Source organism: Spinacia oleracea, chromosome 5 (assembly GCF_020520425.1).
Source record: "Spinacia oleracea cultivar Varoflay chromosome 5, BTI_SOV_V1, whole genome shotgun sequence".
Classification (NCBI taxonomy): Eukaryota; Viridiplantae; Streptophyta; class Magnoliopsida; order Caryophyllales; family Amaranthaceae; genus Spinacia; species Spinacia oleracea.
In genome coordinates, this window is record NC_079491.1 from 62,676,276 (window position 1) to 62,703,867 (window position 27,592).

Here is a 27,592-nt window from a genome sequence, read left to right on the forward strand (position 1 = left end):
TTCAAATTATCTTCAACATAGTATTTATGCCAAAAACACGCTTTTGTGCGGAAATTATTGAATTACAGTTTAATTGATTTTCACTAAAGTAAAAAAAAAAAGAGTTTACGCATACATAGGATATACTTCCTCCGTTCCTAAATAATTACACCCTTTTGACACTATTCACTTGTCTTGCTTTGACCTCAATTTTCTAGTATTATTAGATTTTTCTTAATATATAGACACTAGCTTGAGCAGAACCCTCATAGATCTCCGTCTTTCTCATCCTGCAATTCAAAGTAAAATACATCATAAAACAGCAGAAAATCAACGTATTCACAAGAAAAATTCAAAATTACTTAAAATCAGCAACATTCTCTAAAACTTCTGGAAAAAATCGAAAATTATTTAATGATGCTATGAATACTGACGCAACTGCCGTGATCTCTGATCTCGCTGGAACTTAAAGGTCGGAAGAGAGCACCAGTGACCTTCGACATCTTCAATTTCACCTACAACAAACGAAAACTTGATTATTCAAAATTTGTAGAACATTGTTTTTCTGAATTTTTTTCTTAATTAATCAAAAACCTAAAACTACTGAAGAAGAAGAAGGGAGGAGAGATGAATGATCAAATGAATTTGGAGAAAACGGAGCCACCAATATCAAAGTTGTTGGTCCCTAAGTTTTGATGATGACAAGCTTATTTGTGCTTACGTTTTACATTCTAGAAATAACAGGACTAGAATGAAGTGGTTACTTTCAACTTATATTGATGAGGATGAAAAAGCCTCGAAGGAAAGAAAACAAGTCCAGTAAATCCTTGAAGCAGCATCAAATGATATAACAAGTCAAGAAGCTTCAAGTGTGGATGCAAGGATTAAGCTTCTGTGAAGGCTTAAGAAGTATTTAATGAATACGCAAAGGTACAAGGCCAATGTATCAAACATACTGCTAAGTCTGGGAACATTGTTTTTAAAGAGTCAAGTTATCACCTAAGTTCTTAGGGTCGCAGAATAAACTAAGTTTTAATCCAAATGATTATCGATATTAAAGAAAGGTTTTAATATGTCTAAAATTAGTTAATCATGATTAAAGATAATCGTTGGAAGAAGTCGAGGAGAAGTTCAAGTCTTTAGGTGTATAAAGATAGAATTCAATCTGGTGTCATACACTCTAGAAGATTAAATCGTTTCTTAACAGAAACTTATCTTTAGAAGATTCCTAATCTGATTAGAATTTGGAAGTCTAGGTTTACTAGGGTAAATCACGGAATTGCTATAAATATACCTAAAGTTCTTCTCGTAAAACTTATCAGACTCATAAGCATTAAATCGGAGCTTTCAGGTATCGCCTTTAAAGTCTTTATTTTAAGAGTCTGTTCCTGTTCCCAGATAGAACAGTATTGGTTGGTAGGTCTTGTGTTTTCGTATTCATCTTAGTTTTTATTTATTTTGTATTTACATTAAGTATAATTGATGTATGTTAAGCCTGAGTCAGGCTTACTAGAGCAAGAGTGAAAGATCTCAAGAGAGATATGTGATTTGAAATAATTGATCAGGGATTGTTTCATTGGGAGAAAGCAACAACGAGGGGTTGTTCCTAGTTATCTGTAATCTGAGGTGGTTTACAGATTGTGGCCCGGGTAGATTAGGCTTGTAAAGAAACTAAGTTGTTTTGCCTAATTAGTAGAAGTGTTTAAGTCCCCAAAGGGGCCGTGGTTTTTTCCTCTCTATTGGGCCTAGAGAGTTTTCCACGCTAAATCGTGCTTGCTCTTTTTGCTGTTTCTGTTCCTTATTGTTTATTTCTTATAAAACTGCAAAAAAAGTGCGTTCCTAAACGGATATCTTAAAGAGGAAGTTTATGTGGAACAACCACCAGGATTTGAAGATCCATAATACCCCTCACATGTATACAAGCTGGACAAGGCACTATACGGACTAAAACAAGCTCCAAGAGCCTGCAAGAATTTCAAATGAGTATGATGGGAGAACTAAACTTCTTCCTAGGTCTCCAAATCAAGCAAACGGAACAAGGCATCATGATCCACCAACAGAAATACATCAAGGATCTCATCAAGAAATATGGAATGGAGTCATCCAAAAGAAATCATACTCCAATGGGAACCACCTACATTGCCTTTAGTGTAGGTGTTTGTGCTCGTTTTCAATCTAACCCTAAAGAATCTCATCTTACATCAGTCAAAATAATTCTAAGATACTTAAAAGGCACTGACGACTTATGTTTATGGTATCCCAACTATGATCACTTTGACCTTAAAGGATACACAGATGCTGATTATGCAGGTGATTTGGTAAATAGGAAAAGCACATCGGGAATGGTCCAGTTCCTTGGAGCATGTGCCGTCTCTTGGGCATCCAAGAAACAGAACAGTGTTGCACTATCCACAACACAAGCCGAATACGTTGCAGTTGCTTCAGGTTGTTCCCAAATGCTATGGATCAAGCAACAACTAAGGGACTTTGGCATGAGACTAAAGTGTGTTCCCATACTATGTGACAACACAAGCGCCATCTGTATATCCAAAGATCCAGTTCATCATTTAAGAGTCAAGCACATACATATTAGGCATCATTTTCTAAAAGACTATGTAGAAAAGGAACTGGTAAAACTCGAATTCTGTCCTACTGAAGATCAGCTGATATCTTGACAAAACCCTTGAATAGGGACATACACGACAAACTGAGGTTAGAACTTGGTATGATTAAAATTCAGTGATACGTCGAGCCAATTTCTTTTTTCTAACCTTACTTGGATGATTTTAAACAAAAAAATCACAAAAAAATAAATAAAAAAATTTATGCTTTATTTTTCTCTGAATGGACTAACAAATACAATCTTGTTGTAAAACCCAGCTGTGCATTACCACAGTCACGTTTGTGCATTACTAAGGTAACTGCATTAATTACTAGACTTGTATTTATTTTGCATTTGTGTGGGAAAATCAAAAATGAATGGAAAGCATTTTTGGTTCAATGAATCATATGAACCCGGTGCATGCATGACCTTTCATTTTGTTCACTTACACACGCTTCCCACACACCGATTCCCAATACTAAAACCCTTCATATTCCAATTCTTTATCTATAAAATTGAAGAGCATCAAATCAAACCTCTCACACTTCCCGGAATTTTGAATTTCAAACCCACATCCTTATCACCCCCTATTTATCGTCAGCCACCTCTCCTATATAATCATGACATTCTACCGCCTCACCTTTCCCAATTCCACAAACCCTCACTCTCCCTCAATTCCGATTATCACCGTCGTCCCTCTTCAAACTCTTCCACCACCACCCACTAATAACATGGCCCCAAAACCTCCAACTAAGCAACCTGCTTCAAAATCTTCTGCTAAATTGACAACGAAGAGAAAGTTTTCGGTGAAGAAGGAGCAGCCAGCACCAGTTCAGGGGGAACTCCAACCACCAATGGAGAAGAAAGTCAAACCTGATGAACCTAGGTATCATTTCTTTCCGGTTGATCGCATGCTTCATGGTTTAAGTGTCGATTTTGCTTGATGTAGAGAGGTAGGGTTTGTCGAACTACTGGAATGTCTAGAGTCACAGGGGTGGACGTATTTTTTTGAGTTCTGTTCAAATACTTGTATGTTTCCAGAAGCAATGGGGGAGTTTTGTTCAAATTTTACCTATTCTGAAGGGGTTTGCAATTCACTTGTTAATGGAACAAAAATTAGGTTTAATGCTACAAAATTAGGATCATGGTTTAAGGTTCCTGTGCTGGGGGAAGAGGTCTATTATAAGGGGAAGGGACAAATTGAACTTGGGAGTACTACCATGAAGGAGGTTTATTCGTATTTTGGGGGACCAGGGAAGGTACCAAAAGCTCTCAATCAATCCTTACTTACACCATTTCAGAAAGTCTTGTTTAATGTCGTTCGTTGAGGTCTGGTTCCTCGTGCTGATAAAAGGGCCTTGGCTAGCAGATTCGACCTATTTACATCTACTTGCTTGAAAACCAGCACCAAATCAATTTCCCTGCTGTTTTCATTGCCCACCTCACCCACTGCATTTCCCAAAATAATTTCATTGGTTATGGGTCTCTTCTCACCTTCATCATGCGCAAAATGGGTGTTGATCTCACTTCTTACACCTCTGAGCCACTTTCCCAAGCCCATATCCTTCTCGAGCCTGTCTAAATGGGATTAGTCTGAGGGTTATAGATGGTGTTGTCTGTGTGGGGAAAATGGGACCAGGTGACCAGGCTCAGCTCGAGGACGACGAAGGTGAAGAGATAGAAGAGGAGGACGATCTTTCTGAGGAAGAGGGTGAGACAGTGTTCCCCTGTACGGAAAAAGAAGGGATTTCTGAGGGTGTGATGGCTGATTTGAGACCTCGATAAAGGTCCCCCCCTCAAGTTCCTGCAAAACCACAATCAATCCATCATTCTCCTGCTTCTACTCTACCTACAAGGCGCAGTCGCCGTATTGCCAGCTCCTCTAAGATTATGCCTCCTCGATCTACAGGGTTGATGACTCAGAATCAGACAAGGATGGGGAAACTCAATCTGCAGCTCCTTCCCAAGATGGCATCCTTACAAAGGTAATGGACAGGTTGAATCAGTTGCAGCAGGAGAATACAGCAATCCATGCATCACTCAAGTCACTACAGGAGCTTATGGTGTAGGTGTAGACGGATCAAGCTCAATTTTTCAATGATATGACTGAGCGCCTAGCTGATATGATCCAGGAGGTGGAGGTCCATACTGATGAAGCTGCTGAAGCCTGCCTCTCCTCAAGCCTGATCCTGCCCAGACCCTGCTACAAACAAAACCCCCCTTCCTGTTCCTATAAACAACTTTTTTTGGTTTTTGTTGTGTGAAACTTTGGAACTTTGTGTTTTGTTTTGCTGCGCCGGGATTATCATGGCTAATATTCATTAGCGCGCTTTTCCTACATTCTGATGGTTCGATCACACTAACATGCAGGGTGCTTACTTGTCTTGTTTTCTATACTGCTTTTGCCTGAATTTTGCTTGCAGGGGTGCGGTCAAACTCGTTGACCGACTTGAGCTGCAACAAGATTCGTTGTTTGGAAGGGTAACATGATTCTCGTACTTTCCTTCTTCAAAATCGTTTTTCAAATCCACCTTTTTTATCATTCCAAAGGGGGAAGAGAGTACTATTGGCAACTTGTTTCATTCTGATTTTACTCATACATGGTTCGATCAAAGTTTTAGAATGTCTGTTTCCATGTTCAATACATGATTTTGGAACTCACCATGTTTACTTTAAGAGAATGTTATGTTTTATTCAAGTTGAAAGGTTGTCATCATCAAAAAGGGGGAAATTGTTGGTCCCTGAGTTTTGATGATGACAAGCTTATTTGATCTTCCGTTTTACATTCTAGAAATGACAGGACTAGAGTGAAGTGGTAACTTTCAACTTATATTGATGAGGATGAAGAAGCCTCGAAGGAAAGAAAATAAGTCCAGTAAATCCTTGAAGCAGCATCAAATGATATAACAAGTCAAGAAGCTTCAAGTGTGGATGCAAGGATTAAGCTTATGTGAAGGCTTAAGAAGTATTTGATGAATACGCAAAGGTACAAGGCCAATGTATCAAACATACTGCTAAGTCTGGGAACATTGTTTTTAAAGAGTCAAGTTATCACCTAAGTTCTTAGGGTCGCAGAATAAACTAAGTTTTAATCCAAATGATTATCGATATTAAAGAAAGGTTTTAATATGTCTAAAATTAGTTAATCATGATTAAAGATAATCGTTGGAAGAAGTCGAGGAGAAGTTCAAGTCTTTAGGTGTATAAAGATAGAATTCAATCTGGTGTCAAACACTCTAGAAGATTAAATCGTTTCTTAACAGAAACTTATCTTTAGAAGAGTCCTAATCTGATTAGAATTCGGAAGTATAGGTTTACTAGGGTAAATCACGGAATTTCTATAAATATACCTAAAGTTCTTCTCGTAAAACTTATCAGACTCATAAGCATTAAATCGGAACTTTCAGGTATCGCCTTTAAAGTCTTTATTTTAAGAGTCTGTTCCTGTTCCCATATAGAGCAGTATTGGTTGGTAGGTCTTGTGTTTTCGTATTTATCTTAGTTTTTATTTATTCTGTATTTACATTAAGTCGAATTGATGTATGTTAAGCCTGAGTCAGGCTTACTAGAGCAAGAGTGAAAGATCTCAAGAGAGATCTGTGAGTTGAAACAATTGAGGGATTGTTTCATTGGGAGAAAGGAACAACGAGGGGTTGTTCCTAGTTATCTGTAATCTGAGATGATTTACAGATTGTGGCCCGAGTAGATTAGGCTTGTAAAGAAACTGAGTTGTTTTTCCTAATTAGTAGAAGTGTTTGAGTCCCCAAAGGGGCCGTGGTTTTTTCCTCTCTATTGGGCCTAGAGAGTTTTCCACGCTAAATCGTGCTTGCTCTTTTTGCTGTTTCTGTTCCTTATTGTTTATTTCTTATAAAACTGCAAAAAATCAATTCACCCCCCTCTTGTGGAACTCCACGAAACTAACAAAAGCGACTAGCACATTCACCGCTTCCTTCACGATTGCAGTCATCAATTGCCTGCATCGTTACTCCTCCGCGAAAAACAACAACAGAACCGACCACCTTTGCTTCCCAAACTCGCCGCCTCTAATCCCCGCGGCTCTCCTCCATCCTTTGCTTCCTTCACCGCTATTCTCCTTCATCTCGCGCTACTCGTCTGCCACCGTAATATCTTTGGTGGAAAGGGGAGGAGCTCCGCCGCCTGCTTTGTCATTTCCGTTATCAATTTATATGAGAGGGGGCGGCGTTCAAGGAGAGAGAAGAAGAGGAGGAAGTACAAGCGCATATCAGATATGTATGAGCAATTACATATCAGAACAAAAGACAAAATAGGAAAAAGGACAAAAAAGAAATTAAATGGTACTTTTTTAAACAAAAATGGTACTTTTTTTTTACAGAATGGTACTTTTTTTTTTGCAGAATGGTACTTTTTTTAACATGAATGGTACTTCATTTTTTGTCTTTTAGCTATTTGTCTTTTAGTTGATATGTGTGTTTTCACACATATCTGATATGCGAAAAAACAACCTCGAAGAAGAGAGCCATGAGGAGAGAAAAAGGAAAATAGGGTTTTGAAATGAAATGGGATATATATATATATATATATATATATATATATATAGGAAGGCTCTCGTGAGAACACTTACTTACGGTGAGAACACTTCTTTGAGGTGAGAACACTTTTTAATAATGGCATTTTCGTAATTATTATGAACAAATATCCCAATATAATTATTTTTTAACCATTTTTTTTCATTATTTCCAGCCCTATTTCTCTCTCTTCGATTCCCCCTTCTCTCTCTCCTTTCGATCGCTTCTCTCACTGCTCACCGCCGCCGATCGCCGCCGCTGCTCGCCGGTCACTGCTCGCCGTTCGCCGGACGCCGATCGCCGCTCGTATCTCGCGGTTGTGGCGGCGGTTGTTCTCTCTCTTCTATTCCTCTCTCTCTCTTCTCTTTTCGAACACCACCACATCCGACCACCGTTCGTAGCCACCATCAACATCCGGCTCTCCAATCTCCGCTTGCCGCCACTCACTGCTTGCTGCAAATATAATCGCCGGTGGCAGCGGTGTTTCTGGTGGCCGCGAAATCGAACCAGAACACCACCACCAACAGCCGATGCTCGCCTTCCGCCGCTGCAATAATTTAAATCGCCGGTGGTTATGGTCGTGGTTCGCGAATCATGAATCGTTTCAATCGCTGGTGTTCGAAATCGAAATCGATTTCAATGAGCAATTTCAGTAAGTTTGTTCAATCCTCCTCCTTTCTCCTCCAATTCGAAATCAATTTCAATCAGCACTTCTCAATTCGAAATCAATTGCAATCGTAAATATTCAATCGAATCGCTGCTCGCGGTGGAAATTTTAATCGATTGTTCGAAATCGATTTTTCAATCGGCATTCTCAATTGATTGTTCGAATTTTTTGTGGTTTCGTGGCTGAACTGGTCTGAGGTTACGAGATTCAGTTTTCGTGGCTAAATGGAAGGACTAGGTTTGCTGGTTGTTTGCGGTTAAGAGACATTTCCGGAAAATGTATTCGGATCTTGAAAAATGCAAATATTCGAACATGCTTGGATATATTTAGAACATGCTTGAATAAATTTAGAACATGCTTGAATAAATTTAGAACATGAGCTTACAATTTTAGAACATGATTGAATAATTTTAGAACATGAGCTTACAAATTTAGAACATGGTTGAATAAATTTAGAACATGGTTGAACAAATTTAGAACATCGTTGAATAAATTTAGAACATGCTTGAATAAATTTAGAACATGAGCTTACAAATTTAGAACATGGTTGAACAAATTTAGAACATGGTTGAACAAATTTAGAACACCGTTGAATAAATTTAGAACATGCTTGAATAAATTTAGAACATGCTTGAATAAATTTAGAACATGAGCTTACAAATTTAGAACATGGTTGAATAATTTTAGAACATGCTTGAATTAATCTAGAACATGAGGTTAAAAATTTAGAACATGAGTTTGAAAATTTAGAACATGGTTGAATAAATTTAGAACATGGTTGAATAAGTGTAGAACATGGTTGAATAAATTTAGAACATGAGTTTGAAAATTTAGAACATCGTTGAATAAATTTAGAACATGTTTGAAACATGCTTGAATAAATTTAGAACATGCTTAAATAAATTTAGAACATTAGCTTACAAATTTAGAACATGGTTGAATAATTTTAGAACATGCTTGAATTAATCTAGAACATGAGGTTAAAAATTTAGAACATGGTTGAATAATTTTAGAACATGCTTGAATTAATCTAGAACATGAGGTTAAAAATTTAGAACGTGGTTGAATAAAATTAAAACATGCTTGAATAAATTTAGAACATCGTTGAATAAATTTAGAACATGAGTTTGAAAATTTAGAACATTGTTGAATAAATATAGAACATAGAGAGTGTAAAAGTGTTCTCACCATAAGAAGTGTTCTTACATAAGGAGGTGTTCTCACCGGATCCCTCCCCTATCTATATATATATATATATATATATATATATATATATATATATATATATATATATATATATATATATATATATATATATATATATATATATATATATATATATATATATATATATATATATATATATATATATATATATATATATAATGTGATTAATTAGATAACACGTGCCATCTCCATCTTTCATCCATGTTTTTCTTTTATTTATCATTTTGTTGTTTGCTATACGTACGAAGTACAAAGTGTTTTACAGCTTCAAATAATCAACACCTCTTCCACTCCATCTTCCTCATTCAACATCAATTCAACATTTAATTCATACTCCCTCCGTATTTATTTAAGGGATACACTTCTTTTTTACCGGCCGTATTTATTTAAGAGATACACTTGTCAGTTTTAGTAATTTATCAACCCCACCATGTAATTAAATAATCTACCTAATATATCCTATGTCCCACTACCCTATTAAACAAATAATTTCAGAACTACACCCCACCCCCTAAAATGACATTTTCCTCACTTGTTTTACTTAATAAAATATCTACTCAACCCCACTTGTATTATTACTTTATTTCATTCAGTTCTTCTTCTTAATACACATGTCAGGCCAAGTGTATCTCTTAAATAAATACGGATGAAGTATATTTATTCAATTCTTCCACTATATATCCCTCTTTAACACTCAGTATCATCAAATTTATATATTTTTTTTCAACTTTCAAATTTCACCTCTATATAAATCATATATTCCCACTAAAATCACAAATCCTTAATTAAAATAGCACTTTAGAAAGTAATTTAACAACTACTATATAATTATCCGATCATTAAACAGGCTCAACAGCTGATTGTTACAGCTAAAAAGAAAACCGGAGAAAGTAATACGTACTCTCTCCGTCTCAAAATTATAGTCCTATTTTTCAAATCGGACGTCACAAAAATTATAGTGTTGTTTCTAGTTTTGGCTATTAATGTCCCCATTTTCTCATATACTATATTTATTAAAAATGTATTGAAAACCCCACTCATATGAAGGAAATAATGCCCTTGGTCCAAGTATGCATTCAATGTTAAGTCTAATAAATGCGGTTCAGTATTAATTAACAAGTTAATAATTCAGTGAGATCAAGTGAGCTGAATGCCTAGCTAGAGGCCGCTTCAGTTCAAGTGGAATTAATGATATTAAATCCACAGCTTACTCTTGACTGAACCCGTAGGGTCACACAAATAGTACGTAAACGGATCAAGTATTTAATGGCATTAAATACTCCATCTATGGATATTCGGAATCGACGGATCTTGGTTTCAGTGGGAGCTGAGATCGTCACAGGCAATAAATGAATACTCCGGAAACGGTGATATTGCCGGAAACGGAAATATGGATCGTATCGGAAATATAAATATTATCCAAGTCGTAGATGTTGCCGGAAACGGAAACATGGTACGTATCGGAAAATATTATCGGAAATGGAAATATTGCCGGAATCGGAAATATTGCCGGAAACGGAAATATTGTCAGAATCGGAAATATTATCGGAATCGGAAAATAGTTCCGGAAACGGAAATATTAAATAATTGTTCGAAACGGAAATTAATTCCGGAATCGGAAATATTAAATATTGTTCGTATCGGAAATGAATTCCGGAATCGAGAATTTAATCGGAAGCGTATCGTACGAATTAGCATCGGACGAGGCCCGCCAGACGAAGGCCCAGCACGAAGCCGGGCCATCGCCCAGCAAGCCAAGCGCAACAACCACACGCAAAGCATACGACCAGGCCCAGTGCAAAAGCCAGGCCCAGCCGAAGCTTGGGCGCGCGCGCGGACAAGGCTGCGACAGTGGGCATTGCGCTGTGCGCTCGGCGTGGGCCGCAAGGCCTGCGTGCGGGCGTGCGGTGCTTGTGCGCCACTCGTGTGTGTTACTCGGAATCCTAAGGCTACCGGGATTCGTAATATGATTAAATCTAATCCTAATAAATAAAGTTTGTTTAATTAAAGTCCTAGTAGGATTATAATTAAATAGATTTGTATTCTAATAGGATTATAATTCCTTTCCATAAACTCTATAAATAAGTGCCTAGGGTCACATATTTACATCGAGCATTCAAGTATTCAAAGTGAGTTTTTGAGAGAAAAATTCAGTCACACATTTGCCTATAAAGTGCCGAAAATAATAGTACCTTAAGGGCGATTCTAGTTGGTCAATCTTAAGGCGGATCCGGACGTGCTGTGGACTATCTACGGAGGGACGACACTTGGAGTCCTAAAGACTTGTTCTTGTTCGGTTCGGGCGCAGCTAGGGAAGGCACGCAACAAAGAGTATGCATCTAAACTAGGAAAATTTGGTAATATTAATCCAACCTTTTGCCGATTTTCTTTTATTAAGCCCACCTACGACATATTTTTTAATAATCCCACCTTTACCACCCAACGTCTTTTATTGGGCCCAACACGTCATAAACCTATTGTCGCCGGTAATATATCCCTACGTGGAAGTACTCTCTCTAGATGTATTCAGTCATCATCATCAATTCATCACCATCTCGATGATTTTTTCACCAGTTATCGGTCACTTAAGCCCAATAAAAGTCGTTGGGTAGTAAAGGTGGGATTATTAAAAAATATGTCGTAGGTGGGATTAATAAAAGAAAACCGGCCAAAGGTTGGATTAATATTACCAAATTTTCCTCTAAACTATGCTAAATGATTATGTGTAAATAATATGTTTTCCTGGCTTTATGGTTTTTCCGCATGATTTATGAATTGTCATATGTATCATAACCTAACAGTGGTATCACGAGCCTCTAATTATTTTCATAATCTAAATTGCATGAACATGGTTGAATATTACAAATTTGCAAGAATTAAAAGGGGTGATTAATTTTCGTAATTGTTAATTAATTGCAAATTGCGTTTATTTAATTATACGTACGCAGTTTTTCGGCAGTTTCTTCGTTACTCATCCAAACCGAGTGATTTTTGTGTCAATTCCGCATGTAAAAGGCATTCTAAAATTTTGACAAAAACAGTATTTTTCTGCCGAACCCAGAATTCTCAAATTCGAATCCTAACTATGACTTTTCGGAGGTTTTAGTTTTTCGAATGCAAAATTTCGTAAATTTAAGATGTTAAATTAAATATTTACGATTCTTGTTGATAAATCTTGAATTTTTGATTGACCTACTGTATATGTTTAACAAGATTGAATGCCTAGCCTTGTTAATTATGCAATCTAATTTGTAATTATGATTAATTTGTTGAAAATTAGAATAATGTAGAATTAATTTGATTTTCATAATTAATTATAATTTAATTAGATACCTATGATTAAAAACCACCATAAAAATTGTAAATTTATGTTAAATTTTAAATTTTTATGACCTAGACTTGAATCCATGTTAATCGGAAATCAATTGAATAATAAATTTTCGATTTTTCACCCTAAAATTATGAAATTAATATTATTTATTAATCTGTCATTAATTTTAAATATAAATTTTTAAATTTTATGCGATTCGTTCATATAACTTGCACGCACAAAGCAATGGACGCTACGTGTTACCCTTAAGGGGTGTTGTATAGTGCGGGCATGTGACGACGAGCAAGGGAGCTCGTCGCCCATGCGGCACGAATGCAATGAGCAAGGCCATGGTGCACGAGCACAAGGCAGCAGCCCTGCCTTGTGTCGTGGGCTGTGAGCAATGGACAAATGGGCGAGGGCGAAACAAGGCACAGCAGTCGCGTGTGGGCAGCAAGCGAGCTGCGCCACAGCGCGCACTGCCTCGCGCAAGCGTGCAGAGCCTCGCGCGCAGCGAGCGCAAGCTCGCGTGCCACGAGTGCTACGCCCAGCGTCGATGCCTCGCGCAGCGAGCGATGGCTCGCAGGATCGAGCGCACGCAGCGAGCGCTGGCTCGCACAAAGCGAGCGCTGGCAAGAGCGCGCAGCGAGCGCTGGCCCGCATAAAGCGAGCGCTGGCCCGCATAAAGCGAGCGCTGGCGAGCGCTGGCGAGCGAACGCAGCGAGCGATGGCTCGCGTGCATCGAGCGCTGGCGCGCGCACAGCGAGCACCAGCTCGCGTGGAGCCTTGCGAAGGAGAGCAGCAGCAGCAGCAGCGATGCGACGCAGCGCATGGGCTGCGCGCACATGGCCAGCGATGGCTGTGTGCGTGTGGCCCATGGGCGTACGTTGCGTGGGGTTGTTGCGTTACGATTAGATCGTTTAGAAATTTTAATTTGAAATTTTCAGTTTTCGTAATTTTAATTAATTTTAAAATTAATAATTTAAATTATTTTCTTGGATTTTAATTTTGAATATTGTAATTATAATAAATTTTATTTATTCTAATTATTTTACTAAAATTAAAATCATGAATTAATTTAAATACGACTGAAATTAAATTAAACTTTTTGGATTCAATTATAAATTTATATGAGCTTTAAATTTTAATTAAATTTGTATGTTTCCGGTTAGACTAGAAATACATTTTTATGTTTAAAATTAGTAAAGCATATGAATTTATTGGTTTAAGTGGGAGCCCTTTTAGTCATAAACTCTTGATTAGGTCTACAAATCCTTAAGGTTAAAACAACTTGATTAGAATTAATAAGGACTGAATAATTGGTAGATTATTGGTGCCCTTGATTAATTGTTGCAAATGTTTACTTGATGCATAATGTGTTATACTGACCAGCTATGTGGGCCATTCATGATAATGAATGGGTGAATGGTATATATTGTATATGTACTGTTTTGCAGGTTATGAAGTGACTAGTATGGCCCAAATAGGATAGAAAATATGGTCTGCGTACCATTAATTTGAATGTAATTGGTCTAAAGTACCAAAGTTGTTTTTCAATTCAAATATGGTCTGCGTACCATCAAATAGTTGTAATTAGTTTTAATTATAGCTTATCCTATTTGAAGAAAATGGTGCCTCCCACGGAGATTTTCAAGACGGACTTTGAAGTTAAAGCTTCAAGATGAAGTCGGGCCATACTAGATCACATTTATCTTATGCATGTTTTAAGTTATTTATTGCTTTTAAATATGTCTTAAAATGCATGAGATCAAAAGCTTGATTATGTTGCATGATTAAGGATTTTAGTTCACTTAAAATCTAACCAACATAGTAAGAGCCTTAAGTTCCAAACTTAAAAATTGAGTTAAAAGGTGCCATGCCAAAATATACACTTGCTTGGATATCCTTTACATCAATCTAGTAATAGTTTTTGCTCAGCGAGGTGTTACTTATTGGTCCTAAAGGGGCAAGGTACACAAATAATTGTGAGTACATGTTAGTTTTGGTGAAACTCAACGATATAAGTAAGGAGTCCTTTTATGTCGTGGCAAAATCGATAGGTTTACCTAATAAGTTCTTAGACGTACCTATCAACCAAGAATAGTTTCTAGACTATTAGCAAAAGGCTTTTGCTTACCTAAGATGTTTTAGGATTAAGTCGACAAACTGTGCTTAGTTCTTCAATGATTTTAGGATCTTGGAATCATTTTATTCACACCTGCCGGAACACATAACTTGAATAAAATGCTTAATAAACATTGAATTATGCATGTATGCTAGAATTTAAGTTTATTAAGAGAAACTATGAATGGTTATTTATTTGTTTATTCTTTTCAATTGTAGTTTTAAATATGGCAAACAACAATTCATTCAACATTCGATCAATTCTCGAAAAGGAGAAGTTGAACGGGAAGAACTTCCTTGACTGGCAAAGGAACTTGCAAATAGTTCTTATGCAGGAAGAAAAGGAGTATGTCCTAGAAGAGGCGATGCCCGAAGCCGCAGGCGATGCCCGAAGCCGCAGGCGACGGGGTCACTCAGGCAGCCCTCAATCGTTGGATTGATGCCAACAAGGATGTGAAATGTCTAATGCTCGCCACCATGAGTGCGGATCTACAGAAAACGTTCATCAACTCAGATGCTTTCACAATCATCAGTGAGTTGAAGAACATGTTCCAAGATCTGGCTCGAGTCGAAAGATTCGAGACTCATAGGCAAATTCTTGAGACCAAGCTTAAGAAAGGCGAGCCCGTAAGTCCACATGTTCTCAAAATGATTGGACTCATTGAGAATATGAGTCGGCTGGATCAGCAATTTTCTCAGGAAATGGCTATAGACACCATCCTCCATTCTCTTCATAGCGGGTATGATCAGTTCAAACTGAACTAGAGTATGAATAGTCTGGACAAAACGCTCACTGAGCTTCACGGTATGCTGAAGACCGCTGAAAAGACGCTCAAAAGTGATAAGCAGGATGTGCTTATGGTGCGTGGGGGCAAGTTCAAGAAATCTGGAAAGAAGAGGAATGCTAAGAAAGGTGGCAACCAAATCTGTAAAGAGGAAGGTCAGTCAACCCACTTCTGAATCCGAATGCTTCTACTGCAAGAAGAAGGGGCATTGGAAGAGAGATTGCTTGAAGCTAAAGGAAGATCAGAAGAACGAAACAGTCGTTCCATCTTCAGGTATTTTCGTTATAGACTGTATACTTGCTAATTCAACTTCTTGGGTATTAGATACAGGTTGTGGCTCACACTTATGTTCCAATCCACAGGGACTAAGAAGAAGTAGAAAGTTAAGCAAGGGTGAAGTCGACCTACGAGTGGGAAATGGAGCACGGATTGCTGCATTAGCTGTAGGAACTTACTATTTGCCGTTGCCCTCCGGGCTAGTTTTGGAACTGGAAGAATGTTTCCATGTTCCAAGTCTTACTAAAAACATCATTTCAGTTTCTTGCTTAGATGCTAAGGGATTTTCCTTTTTAATAAAAGACAATAGTTGTTCGTTTTATTTTAAAGAGATGTTTAATGGATCTGCTAGATTAGTCAATGGACTTTATTTATTAGATCACGACAAACAAGTATATAACATAAATACCAAAAGGGCCAAAAAGGATGATTCAGATCTCACCTATCTGTGGCATTGTCGATTAGGCCATATAAACTTGAAACGCTTAGAAAGACTTCAAAAGGAAGGAATTCTAGAACCATTTGACTTAGAGGATTATGGTAAATGCGAATCATGTTTACTTGGCAAAATGACAAAGCAACCTTTCTCTAAAGTTGGAGAAAGAGCAAATGAACTATTGGGTTTAATCCATACAGATGTATGTGGACCAATGAGTACAAATGCTAGAGGTGGTTTCAGCTACTTTATCACTTTCACTGATGACTTTAGTAGATATGGTTATGTCTACCTAATGAAGCATAAGTCTGAATCCTTTGACAAATTCAAGGAATTTTAGAGTGAAGTAGAGAATCAATTAGGCAAGAAGATTAAAGCACTGCGGTCTGATAGAGGCGGTGAATATCTGAGCTATGAATTTGATGACCATCTGAAAGAATGTGGAATTCTATCAGAATTGACTCCTCCTGGAACACCACAATGGAACGGTGTGTCGGAACGGAGGAACAGAACCTTGTTAGACATGGTCAGGTCAATGATGGGTCAGGCCGAACTTCCATTAGAATTTTGGGGACATGCACTAAATACAGCTGCACTCACTATAAATAGAGCTCCGTCTAAAGCTGTCGAAAAGACTCCATATGAATTATGGTTTGGAAAGCCTCCAAATGTGTCTTTTCTAAAGATTTGGGGATGTGAAGTATACGTCAAACGATTAATTTCAGACAAACTTCATCCAAAATCTGACAAATGTATCCTTGTGGGCTATCCAAAGGAAACAAAGGGGTATTACTTCTACAATACATCTGAGAACAAGGTGTTTGTTACTCGAGATGGTGTCTTTTTGGAGAAAGATCACATTTCCAAAATGACAAGTGGGAGAAAAGTAGACCTCGAAGAAATTCGAGTCGAACAACAAACTCTAGAGAATGCTCAAGATGACATTCAGGATGAAACTCAGAGATCTTTAGAAGAATCTGGTGAGAATCATGGTCAATCTAGAAATATTACCCCGCCTAGATCGCAAAGATATAGATCTCAACCGGAAAGGTACTTAGGTATTTTGACGAACGAGAGCTATGACGTTCTATTACTTGAAAGTGATGAACCTACGACTTACAAACAAGCTATGACGAGCCCTAGCTCCAAGCAATGGCAAGAAGCCATGCAATCTGAATTAGACTCCATGTCTGAAAACCAAGTATGGGACTTGGTCGATTTGCCAGATGGCTACCAAGCCATTGGAAGCAAATGGGTTTTCAAACTGAAAAAGGACAAGGATGGGAAACTTGAAGTTTTCAAAGCTAGATTGGTTGCAAAAGGTTACAGGCAAGTCCACGGTGTGGATTACGATGAAACCTTTTCACCAGTTGCAATGCTAAAGTCTATTCGGATAATGTTAGCAATCGCTGCATATTACGATTACAAAATATGGCAGATGGATGTCAAAACTGCTTTCTTAAACGGCGTTTTAACAGAAACTGTGTTTATGACACAGCCTGAAGGTTTTGAGGATCCAAAGAATGCTAAAAAGGTAAGCAAGCTAAAGAAGTCAATCTACGGATTGAAGCAGGCATCCAGGAGCTGGAATATACGTTTTGATGAAGCAGTCAGTGACTTTGGTTTCATCAAAAACGCAGACGAATCTTGTGTATACAAGAAGGTCAGTGGGAGCAAAATTGCTTTCCTAGTGTTATATGTCGACGACATATTACTTATCGGAAATGACATTCCTATGTTGAACTCTGTCAAGATTTGGCTTGGGAAATGTTTTTCGATGAAAGATCTAGGAGAAGCACAGTACATATTGGGCATCAAGATTTACAGAGATAGATCTAAAAGGATGATTGGACTTAGTCAAAGCACTTATATCAATAAGGTGCTTGATAGGTTCAAGATGGCGGACTCCAAGCGAGGCTACCTACCCATGTCTCATGGAATGACTCTAAGCAAGAATCAGTGCCCAAAAACACTTGATGAGCGTAGACGAATGAATGGGATTCCATATGCATCATTGATTGGTTCAATAATGTATGCTATGATATGTACACGCCCAGATGTTGCGTACGCACTCAGCGCTACGAGCAGATACCAGTCAGACCTAGGAGAGGCGCATTGGACTGCTGCCAAGAATATTCTGAAGTACCTGAAAAGGCACAAAGATGACTTCCTGGTTTATGGTGGAGATGATGAATTAATTGTTAAAGGCTATACGGACGCAAGTTTCCAAACCGACAAAGATGATTTCAGATCACAGTCTGGGTTTGTCTTCTGCCTCAATGGAGGAGCAATAAGCTGGAAAAGTGCTAAGCAAAGCACCATTGCGGATTCTACAACTGAAGCGGAGTACATTGCTGCACATGAAGCAGCAAAGGAAGCTATATGGCTAAGGAAGTTCATAGGTGAACTTGGTGTAGTCCCCTCCATTAAAGGACCAATAGCCCTGTATTGTGATAATAACGGAGCTATTGCACAGGCAAAGGAGCCTAGACACCACCAGAGAGTCAAGCATGTACTTCGTAGATTTCACCTTCTACGAGAGTTCGTTGAAAGAAAAGAAGTCGAGATAAACAAGAATGGAACTGATGACAACATATCAGATCCATTGACTAAACCTCTGCCGCAGGCGAAGCACAACTCGCACACTGCAGCTATGGGAATCAAGCATATTGGAGAATGGCTTTGATATCCCTGTTTAATGTTTTAAAGTTTTAGAGTTTAAATCTTTGTAAAACATTATTGGTTAATCATTCACAATAAATGAAAAGAATTCATTTTTCCATTTAATTTGTGGTTTATTAAATGATGAGTCCCTTCAATTTGACGATATATTCAAGATAGATTGTCAGGACCAGTCCTGTGACTAAGAAATGTCTATCAAGTGAACTTGAATGTCAAAGGTTGAAAATGGTCCCTAGTCGGAGTTGTCTATAAAATTGGACGCATAGAAAACGTTAGACGATTAGAATGCAAGATGACTAGTAGTTCTGTTTCTTGAACTATGTGGACATGGCAATGTCATAATCATTTGCATAGATACTTACTTTGGGAAGACTAGTATCGGACAAGACCTATGAAACTTTACTGTAAGAGATGAAAATCTGTCATAAGTAAATTTCATTAAAATTATTAGACACTAAATCCTCAATACCTGAGTGATTTGAGATTACTTGTTTGAGAACTGGTTACTTTGACGTTGACCAACCGTCGCACCGTAAAAGGAGGCTATAAAGGCAACGCTCAGGTAATCACCTATCAAACGAAGTCTAATCTCAAGATCGCAAGATTGGGATTGTCCTCCCATAAATCGGGATGAGATGCTTAAAAGTTGTACAAGGCCACTCGGAGAGCCAGAAACTATGAAATGCATGGCCGTGCTCGGATGAATCATAGGCTATGATTATCTGTTTATTTGATCAGTTTAACTCTGAAACCGAGGAACACCTCTGGACATAATAAGGATGACAACTCTTACCTTATGTTCAAGAGCAAGCATCGAGCGACAAAGGAATTAGGCAATGCACACTTGTCCCTAAGGACAAGTGGGAGACTGAAGGAAATAATGCCCTTGGTCCACGTATGCATTCAATGTTAAGTCTAATAAATACGGTTCAGTATTAATTAACAAGTTAATAATTCAGTGAGATCAAGTGAGCTGAATGCCTAGCTAGAGGCCGCTTCAGTTCAAGTGGAATTAATGATATTAAATCCACAGCTTACTCTTGACTGAACCCGTAGGGTCACACAAATAGTACGTAAACGGATCAAGTATTTAATGGCATTAAATACTCCATCTATGGATATTTGGAATCGACGGATCTTGGTTTCAGTGGGAGCTGAGATCGTCACAGGCAAGAAATGAATACTCCGGAAACGATGATATTGCCGGAAACGGAAATATGGATCGTATCGGAAATATAAATATTATCCAAGTCGTAGATGTTGCCGGAAACGGAAACATGGTACGTATCGGAAAATATTATCGGAAATGGAAATATTGCCGGAATCGGAAATATTGCCGGAAACGGAAATATTGTCAGAATCGGAAATATTATCGGAATCGGAAAATAGTTCCGGAAACGGAAATATTAAATATTTGTTCGAAACGGAAATTAATTCCGGAATCGGAAATATTAAATATTGTTCGTATCGGAAATGAATTCCGGAATCGAGAATTTAATCGGAAGCGTATCGTACGAATTAGCATCGGACGAGGCCTGCCAGACGAAGGCCCAGCACGAAGCCGGGCCATCGCCCAGCAAGCCAAGCGCAACAACCACACGCCAAGCATACGACCAGGCCCAGCGCAAAAGCCAGGCCCAGCCGAAGCTTGGGCGCGCGCGCGGACAAGGCTGTGACAGTGGGCATTGCGCTGTGCGCTCGGCGTGGGCCGCAAGGCCTGCGTGCGGGCGTGCGGTGCTTGTGCGCCACTCGTGTGTGTTACTCGGAATCCTAAGGCTACCGGGATTCGTAATATGATTAAATCTAATCCTAATAGATAAAGTTTGTTTAATTAGAGTCCTAGTAGGATTATAATTAAATAGATTTGGATTCTAATAGGATTATAATTCCTTTCCATAAACTCTATAAATAAGTGCCTAGGGTCACATATTTACATCGAGCATTCAAGTATTCAAAGTGAGTTTTTGAGAGAAAAATTCAGTCACACATTTGCCTATAAAGTGCCGAAAATAATAGTACCTTAAGGGCGATTCTAGTTGGTCACTCTTAAGGCGGATCCGGACGTGCTGTGGACTATCTACGGAGGGACGACACTTGGAGTCCTAAAGACTTGTTCTTGTTCGGTTTGCGCGCAGCTAGGGAAGGCACGCAACAAAGAGTATGCATCTAAACTATGCTAAATGATTATGTGTAAATAATATGTTTTCCTGGCTTTATGGTTTTTCCGCATGATTTATGAATTTTCATATGTATCATAACCTAACATCATGTACTATATTCCACTTTCCTATGTATTATATTCTCTCTTTTTCTTTTTTTTGATAATTGGGGGATTTTATTGCTTTAATCGAGCTAAGTGCTCAGTTCACAAACGATATACAGCAAACTTAAGCAATCGAATATAACGATTAATGTAAAGATAAAATTCTACATCCAAGCAATGAAATCATCATCCCTACTGAGACCCTGCTTTACCAGACAATCTGCTACCATGTTTGAGGCACGACTTTTGTGAGAAATTACTATGTTGTGGGTTGATGCATTTGATCGGATGAAGTTCAAAATGAAGTGGATATTCCATGGACCCCCAACTTTGTCTTTTCACCATTTTACAGCGTTTGCGGAGTCGGATTCAACGATCAAACTACGATTGCTGATGAAGTTGCAGCTTAAATAGACTTGAATGGCTCGATGAATTACGAATACTTCGGCTAGATTGATCTCCATGTAGGGTATAGGGGAAGAGAAGACGCAAATGAAATTTCCTTTTGAGTCATGTAGGACGCCACCTATGGCTGATTTGCGCAGTGTAGGATGATAGGATGCATCAACGTTCCATTTTATTTCGTTCTCAGCAGGGGGGACCAAACAGTTGAGAGGGAGGGAGGCCTTGGATGACCAGAAGTCCTTTTGGAACACCATTGTAAGCATGAAGGATTACGGAGTACCTCACTGGAGTTGTAAGGAAATGGATCACCCCATCCCTTTATCCACCAATTTAGTCGAAGAAGAACAAGCTTTTGTTGAAAGATTCTGAAGTTTCTCTCTTTCCTTATTGTCTAGATAATGATCGAAAAGCTTGCCAGCCATACTTTTTTTTAAAAACTCACCTTTAAGAGGATGAAGCCATTGCATAAAAGCATCCCGTAGGTTCGAAGGGAAGACCCACTGTGAATCCCATATGTTTAACCACCAACACCACAAGCTACGTGAGATAGAGCAGTGAATAAAAAGATTCATGGTTGTATGATTCCGAACTGCTCCCACATAATGCGCATTGGACTTCAGACCAAGGAATTATTCCTAAGGATGCAAGCTTAGCCCTTGTGTTGAGTTTTCCAAGGATGGCGAACCATGAAAAAAGTTCGTTGCGGTGTGGAACAAGGCCCTTCCATAGTCCTTTGAAGGAGGTTGTATGCGTCTGTGACAATGTTTTTGCCATTTCAAAAGAGAAGGATTTTACTGAGAATGAGTCTGTATACTATATTCTCTTTTTAATGTACTTAATTACACTTTTCCATCCAACTCAATCATCATTTGTACTTTATTCTACTTTTTCATGTACTATATTTTATTTTTTTCAAAACCCGTATTTTTATCAAACGGGGCTACAAATATGAGACGAAGGGAGTACGTTTATCATTTTGCCACTTACATTTGCAAAAACATAACAGTAACGGATTTATACTTTCTGATAGTCTGGATCATATATATCCTCCTCCACTAGTCGATCGACTTCCAGCCTTCAAGGTGTCAACACTGTTAATATGAACCACCTAAGCTAGTTTGTCCAACTACAAGGCATACAAATGTACGTACAAGTGCATGAACCAGGTTAGTTGGTCCAATTAATAGCTGTAAAGACGTGATTACGTACTCCTCTCAACTTCTCTATTCTCAAGTCATCCACTTCATTGCATCGTAATTAATTGGACCACCGTTCTATTATAATGCTTTTTCTGTTTTCATTGATTTTTTTTGTTCTATCCGTTTTTCTGTTACATTTGGCATTGTAAAAAGACACCTAAAAAACTAACACAAAAAAGGAGTTTGTTCGGTACTCCGTCAATACTTATTACACGTCTGTTTGGTAATTAAGAGGTGCGTTCATATATATGGATGGAAATATCCAGTGGATGATCTATTAATCGGGTCACCCGTTATAATTAGATGGGTGAAAAATCCGAATTAAATGGATGAAAAGCGGGTGATGAGTGAAGCGAGTGATGGATCTGGGTCGGATGCGGGTGATATTTTTTTATCCATCACCCGTTTATCACCCGATCCGTCACCCATTTATTTTAAATATATAATTTATATTAATATTTAAACATAAAATGTGTATAAATCCATTATTTATTAGAGTTAGTGCATATTTATTTTTCTTTTTTGGTTATAAGTTATGCATGATAAGAACTAATTATATATTTTGGTAATAAGTGAAGATATGTAACCTTTTTCTTTTCGTTAATTATTATGCATATTATTAGATGGTGAATTTTTGAGTTAAGATAAAGAATGGGGTCTCACCTTTGCAATTTTTCACCGTTAAAGACCTAAACCTTTTTTTTTCACCATTAAGGACCCATAAAGTATATTCCGGCCAAAATCAACTTATAAGTCTGAAAGTTTAGTCCCTATGGTTAAAAGGTTAGTCCCCATAGTTAAAAGGTTAGTCCCCAAAAGAACAAATGTGAAACATATTTAGTTTTGTTCTTTAATTAAAAAATAAAAAGGGTTTAGGTTAATAGATTTTAGATAGATTAACCTTTTAATCCAGAATGTCCGTAGTTAAAAAATTGATACCCTTCTAAAATATTAAACCTCATTTTCTATCTTATATATTTGCTTTAAGAATGTTTATTGTTGTATTAGCTTAGTTCATTGGCTTAGCAGGGTTCTTGGGAACAATTAATAACGTAACATTTTGGATTTCGGTTAAACTTAAGAAGGTTCATATACAACTGTAAAATCGAACTTCAATTGGATATATTTATTTATTCAATCAAATATAAATCGAGGTTCATATACTGCTATACATTCGAACTTTAGTTAGACGCTTTTACACAAGCATTTAAGTACGATCATATAATACATGATGGGGCATAATATTAGCATCATTCTAAAAGTCTAAACCTTATTTTCTCATTCTTTCGTATTAGCTTTAATGATGTTTAAACTTGTATTGCGTATTCTCTTAGCTCATTAGCTCAAGTAGAATTTACCCACTCATCCCAAAATATGGAACTACCTTAAAATACAATTTCACTAAACTAAATTCTTTCCCATTACAATAAATTTGGCTCAATGCAATCTAAAACTATAAAAACACGATAAAACTTGCCTGTTCCAAAACAAAGGATGTCTTTCAATCAGTTACAAGGTTCATATGCTACTATATTTCTACACAATCGAACTTTAATTAGACGCTTTCACGTTTGTGTTTAAGTCTAATTTATATATACCATACAGATTATTGCAAACAACGATAACAAGACTATAATGTTATTTCTAGTGTTTATCTCTGTTCTTAATTACTTTGAACCTATATACTCCCCTAAAGTAGTGTTATGTTCACCTTATTTCCACTTATTTCAAGAAAAATAAGTTCATTAAAGTTCAGATAAGATAAGTTCAGAAAAAATACGGGTTAACCAAGTACAATTTATAACTAAAATGAGTTTTGAATTTTTGATAAATTCTAACAAATTTTGTTAAATTCAGTTAAGTTCAGAAAAATATAAGTAAAAATCAGGTAAATCGAACACACTGTAATTATTAGTTGCAACATGTAGCTTGATTTATTTTTAACAACCAAGCATGTAGCTTGTTTCTTACCAAACTTCCAAAAGCCACTCTTTTTTTTTCCTTATGTACGTAATCGTAAGCTTGTAGCTATGCATTTACTCTATATTTCTTAGTAAAATCATTCAAACATATCTCAATTTTTTTTAAAAAATTTATGCTATGGTTAAAGGTGAGTTAAAGGTGAGTTAACATGCCGGAAAGTAAAGTTGAGGTCCCAAAGGGTGAAAAAAAAAAGGTGCAGATCCCAAAGGGAGAAAAACTCAAAAGGTGAGTCCCCAAACATTAGGTTAACTCGTGAATTTTTAATAGTTAATAATTCTCACCCGATCCACCCGGTTCACCTGCGGGTGATGGATGGACGGAATGCGGGTGATGAGTAAAGCGGGTGACGGATGGACCGGGTGGAGCGGATGAAAGCGGGTGATGGATTCGGATGATGTTTCACCCGACCCAAATCCCACCCATTTCCATCCCTATTCATATACTTTACATCCTACTCCCTCTTTCTTTTCTTATTCTTTACCTTTTCGGTTTTTCTTTTTAGGTGCCACAAAATATTATTTACATTTTATTTTATATTATTACATAAATGCTTTAATATTCTATCAAATTTAATTAAATTCATTAGTTCATTTAATCTTTCGCACTTTTCTATTGGAACATTAATTTTTTCATTTTCGCAATATCAGAATTTTTAATAAAAGTGAAAACATTACAAAAAAATAACGTAATTTGTGTGTTTAAAAAAAAAAATAGAGGAATCTCAATTCACATTAATTAGTCGTTAATACGCGTGCAAAATACCAAACGTAAAGAACAAAAAGAGACGGAGGACGGAGGGAGTATCAATTGCCTGTTGGTTCAGTGGTGATTGAGGCTGAAATTGGTGGGGAAAAAGCCGAGGACTGCACGTTCGATTCCCGCAACAACAATTGGGAGGGGACTGGAACTTATCCGCCTAGAACTCGCCCTGAATCCAACTAACACTAACGGCTAAAGGTGGGTGGTAACACCAAAACAAAAAAAAAACTTCACATATATGATCTGTTCACCTAATAAGTTTAGGAAAAATAAGAGTTGACCAAGTATAATTTATAACTAAAATAATTTTGATAAGTTCTAATAAGTTCAGTTAATATTAGTTAAGTTCAGATAAATTCAATTCAGATAAGTTCAGAAAAAAATAAGTGAAAATCAGGTAAATAGAACGCACCAACATAATGATAATAAAAAGTACGGAGTAATTAACATTACTTATCATTTTAAAACTGGTATCCGTATCACCGTATGTGCGTGTACTCGTAAGTCAGTAACTCGTTCGCGGAAGTTTTCTCGTACAACGAATGCGCCACGAGGGTTTACTATCCTCTCACATTTCTGGAAAATTAGGAGGTTTTAGAAATTTGATGTTTTTTTTGGACTGGTTGAAAAGCATTGACATTTAAGACGGCTGTACGTTATGTATAATTTTGAAAATCAATAGTGTAACAACTTCCATTGGATAAGCTTAATTAAACATGATAATTTGTTGATAATAAAACCAAAAAAGATGCGACTTTCTAAGAGTAACGTAGAGCATAGTATATAAATATATACCACTTTGACACTTGAAAGTGATATAAGTGAAGAAGTAATTACCAACCAAATGGCAACAAGTATACATAATTAACTTTAGAATTGAAAGTGACACTAATTGCAAAGACTACCAACCAAATGGCAAGATATCTAAACGAGAAAATGGGAAGTAACACGTCTCTCCTCTTTCGTCTGGTGGTACCATTTTTTTTTTGGAAATTCAATGAGGATAATCTCAACTTCTTTTTTGTTTTTGTTTTTGTTTTTATAATTTTTATTTTTCACATTAGAAATATCCCAAATTTGAGAAATAAATAAATATCTCAAGTTTATTTTGGAAATTAGAAGTATTCCAAGGAGCAATAAATAAATATCCCAAGTTTGAGCAATAAATAAAGATCTCAAGTTTTTTGGAAATTAGAAGTACCCCAAGGAGCAATAAATAATATCCCAGGTTTGAGCAATAAACAAATATCACAAGTTTGACAAACTCCCATAATAATTCCAATTAAGTTTCACAAACTCTATCATTCAAGTTCCTTAATAAAAGACAAATTTCTTCCCATGTGACAATTTTGATGACTTGATGGTCTTGATGGTGAATTGTGATGGAGAAGTTAAGAAATTTACTTGATTTTATATTTTTTTTTTATCCATGGTTCTTAAAAACTTAAATTTCTTATCGGATCTTAGAATTTTATAATTCTTGATCCAAAAGTATGTCATTGATCAGGATCTTAAGTAAGATTGTTTGTAAAATTGTACCATGTTACACTGAGATAAACTTTTATGTATGTAGTAAGATTTTAATATGATCCTCCTATCTCGCATTTTTGTGATTTTTGAAATAAACAATATATGAACAAAATAACAACTTGTTATGAACAAGTTTATTCATTGTAGTGCCTTCAAAAAAAAGTTTATTTATTTGTAGTCAAATTCAACTATCAAATTAAAATGACATATACCCTCTGATTCCATTTCTTCGTCATAGTTTGGCTTTTTTTTCCTCTTGGAAAGATTGCGAATAGAAAGTAAAGAGGGAGAGGGAATCTATATCCTAACACTTATAAAGCTTCATACTTTGATTACTATTCACCTAATAGTGCATTTACGTGCATGCCCCTCATTTCCTTCTTTGTTTTATTTTGTCTTATTCTTAACAATAGAGTATTTACGGTTTCACCATTCCATTGCTATACAAAATGTATTGTTTTCTTTGGGTATAATTTCCTATGTATTGTACCTTTGAACTATCAATTAAAACTCATATGGTTTCTATTTCCTGTTACATGTAAATCCAACATCTAACTTTAACATATCATTTCTAGCATTTACCATAAATTGTAAGTTCCTAGCTTTTAAGTAACATTTTTACAAAAATAATTTTGTATACCTTGGGGGATCGTGCACGCTAGCGCAGGTCCAACAACTAGTCTATACTAAAAGAGAACTCTCTCCTCCATTGTCCACGTGTCGCTCCCAAAATTAATGTCCTTGATTTTTTAAATTTAAAATATTTAATTCCTAAAAGTAATTACTCAATAATAACCCGTATAATTCCACAATATTCT

At 36.9% G+C, this 27,592-nt stretch overlaps 1 long non-coding RNA gene across 1 annotated transcript; it reads right to left on the minus strand.

Moving 5' to 3' along the window:
- LOC130462023 (uncharacterized) lies at positions 1-25,982 on the minus strand. The gene is made up of 3 exons (XR_008922132.1): positions 25,698-25,982; positions 414-494; positions 1-269 (listed from the first exon to the last, which is right to left on the minus strand). It is a non-coding gene; the product is annotated as an uncharacterized lncRNA (long non-coding RNA).
- Positions 25,983-27,592: the final 1,610 nt, after the last annotated feature.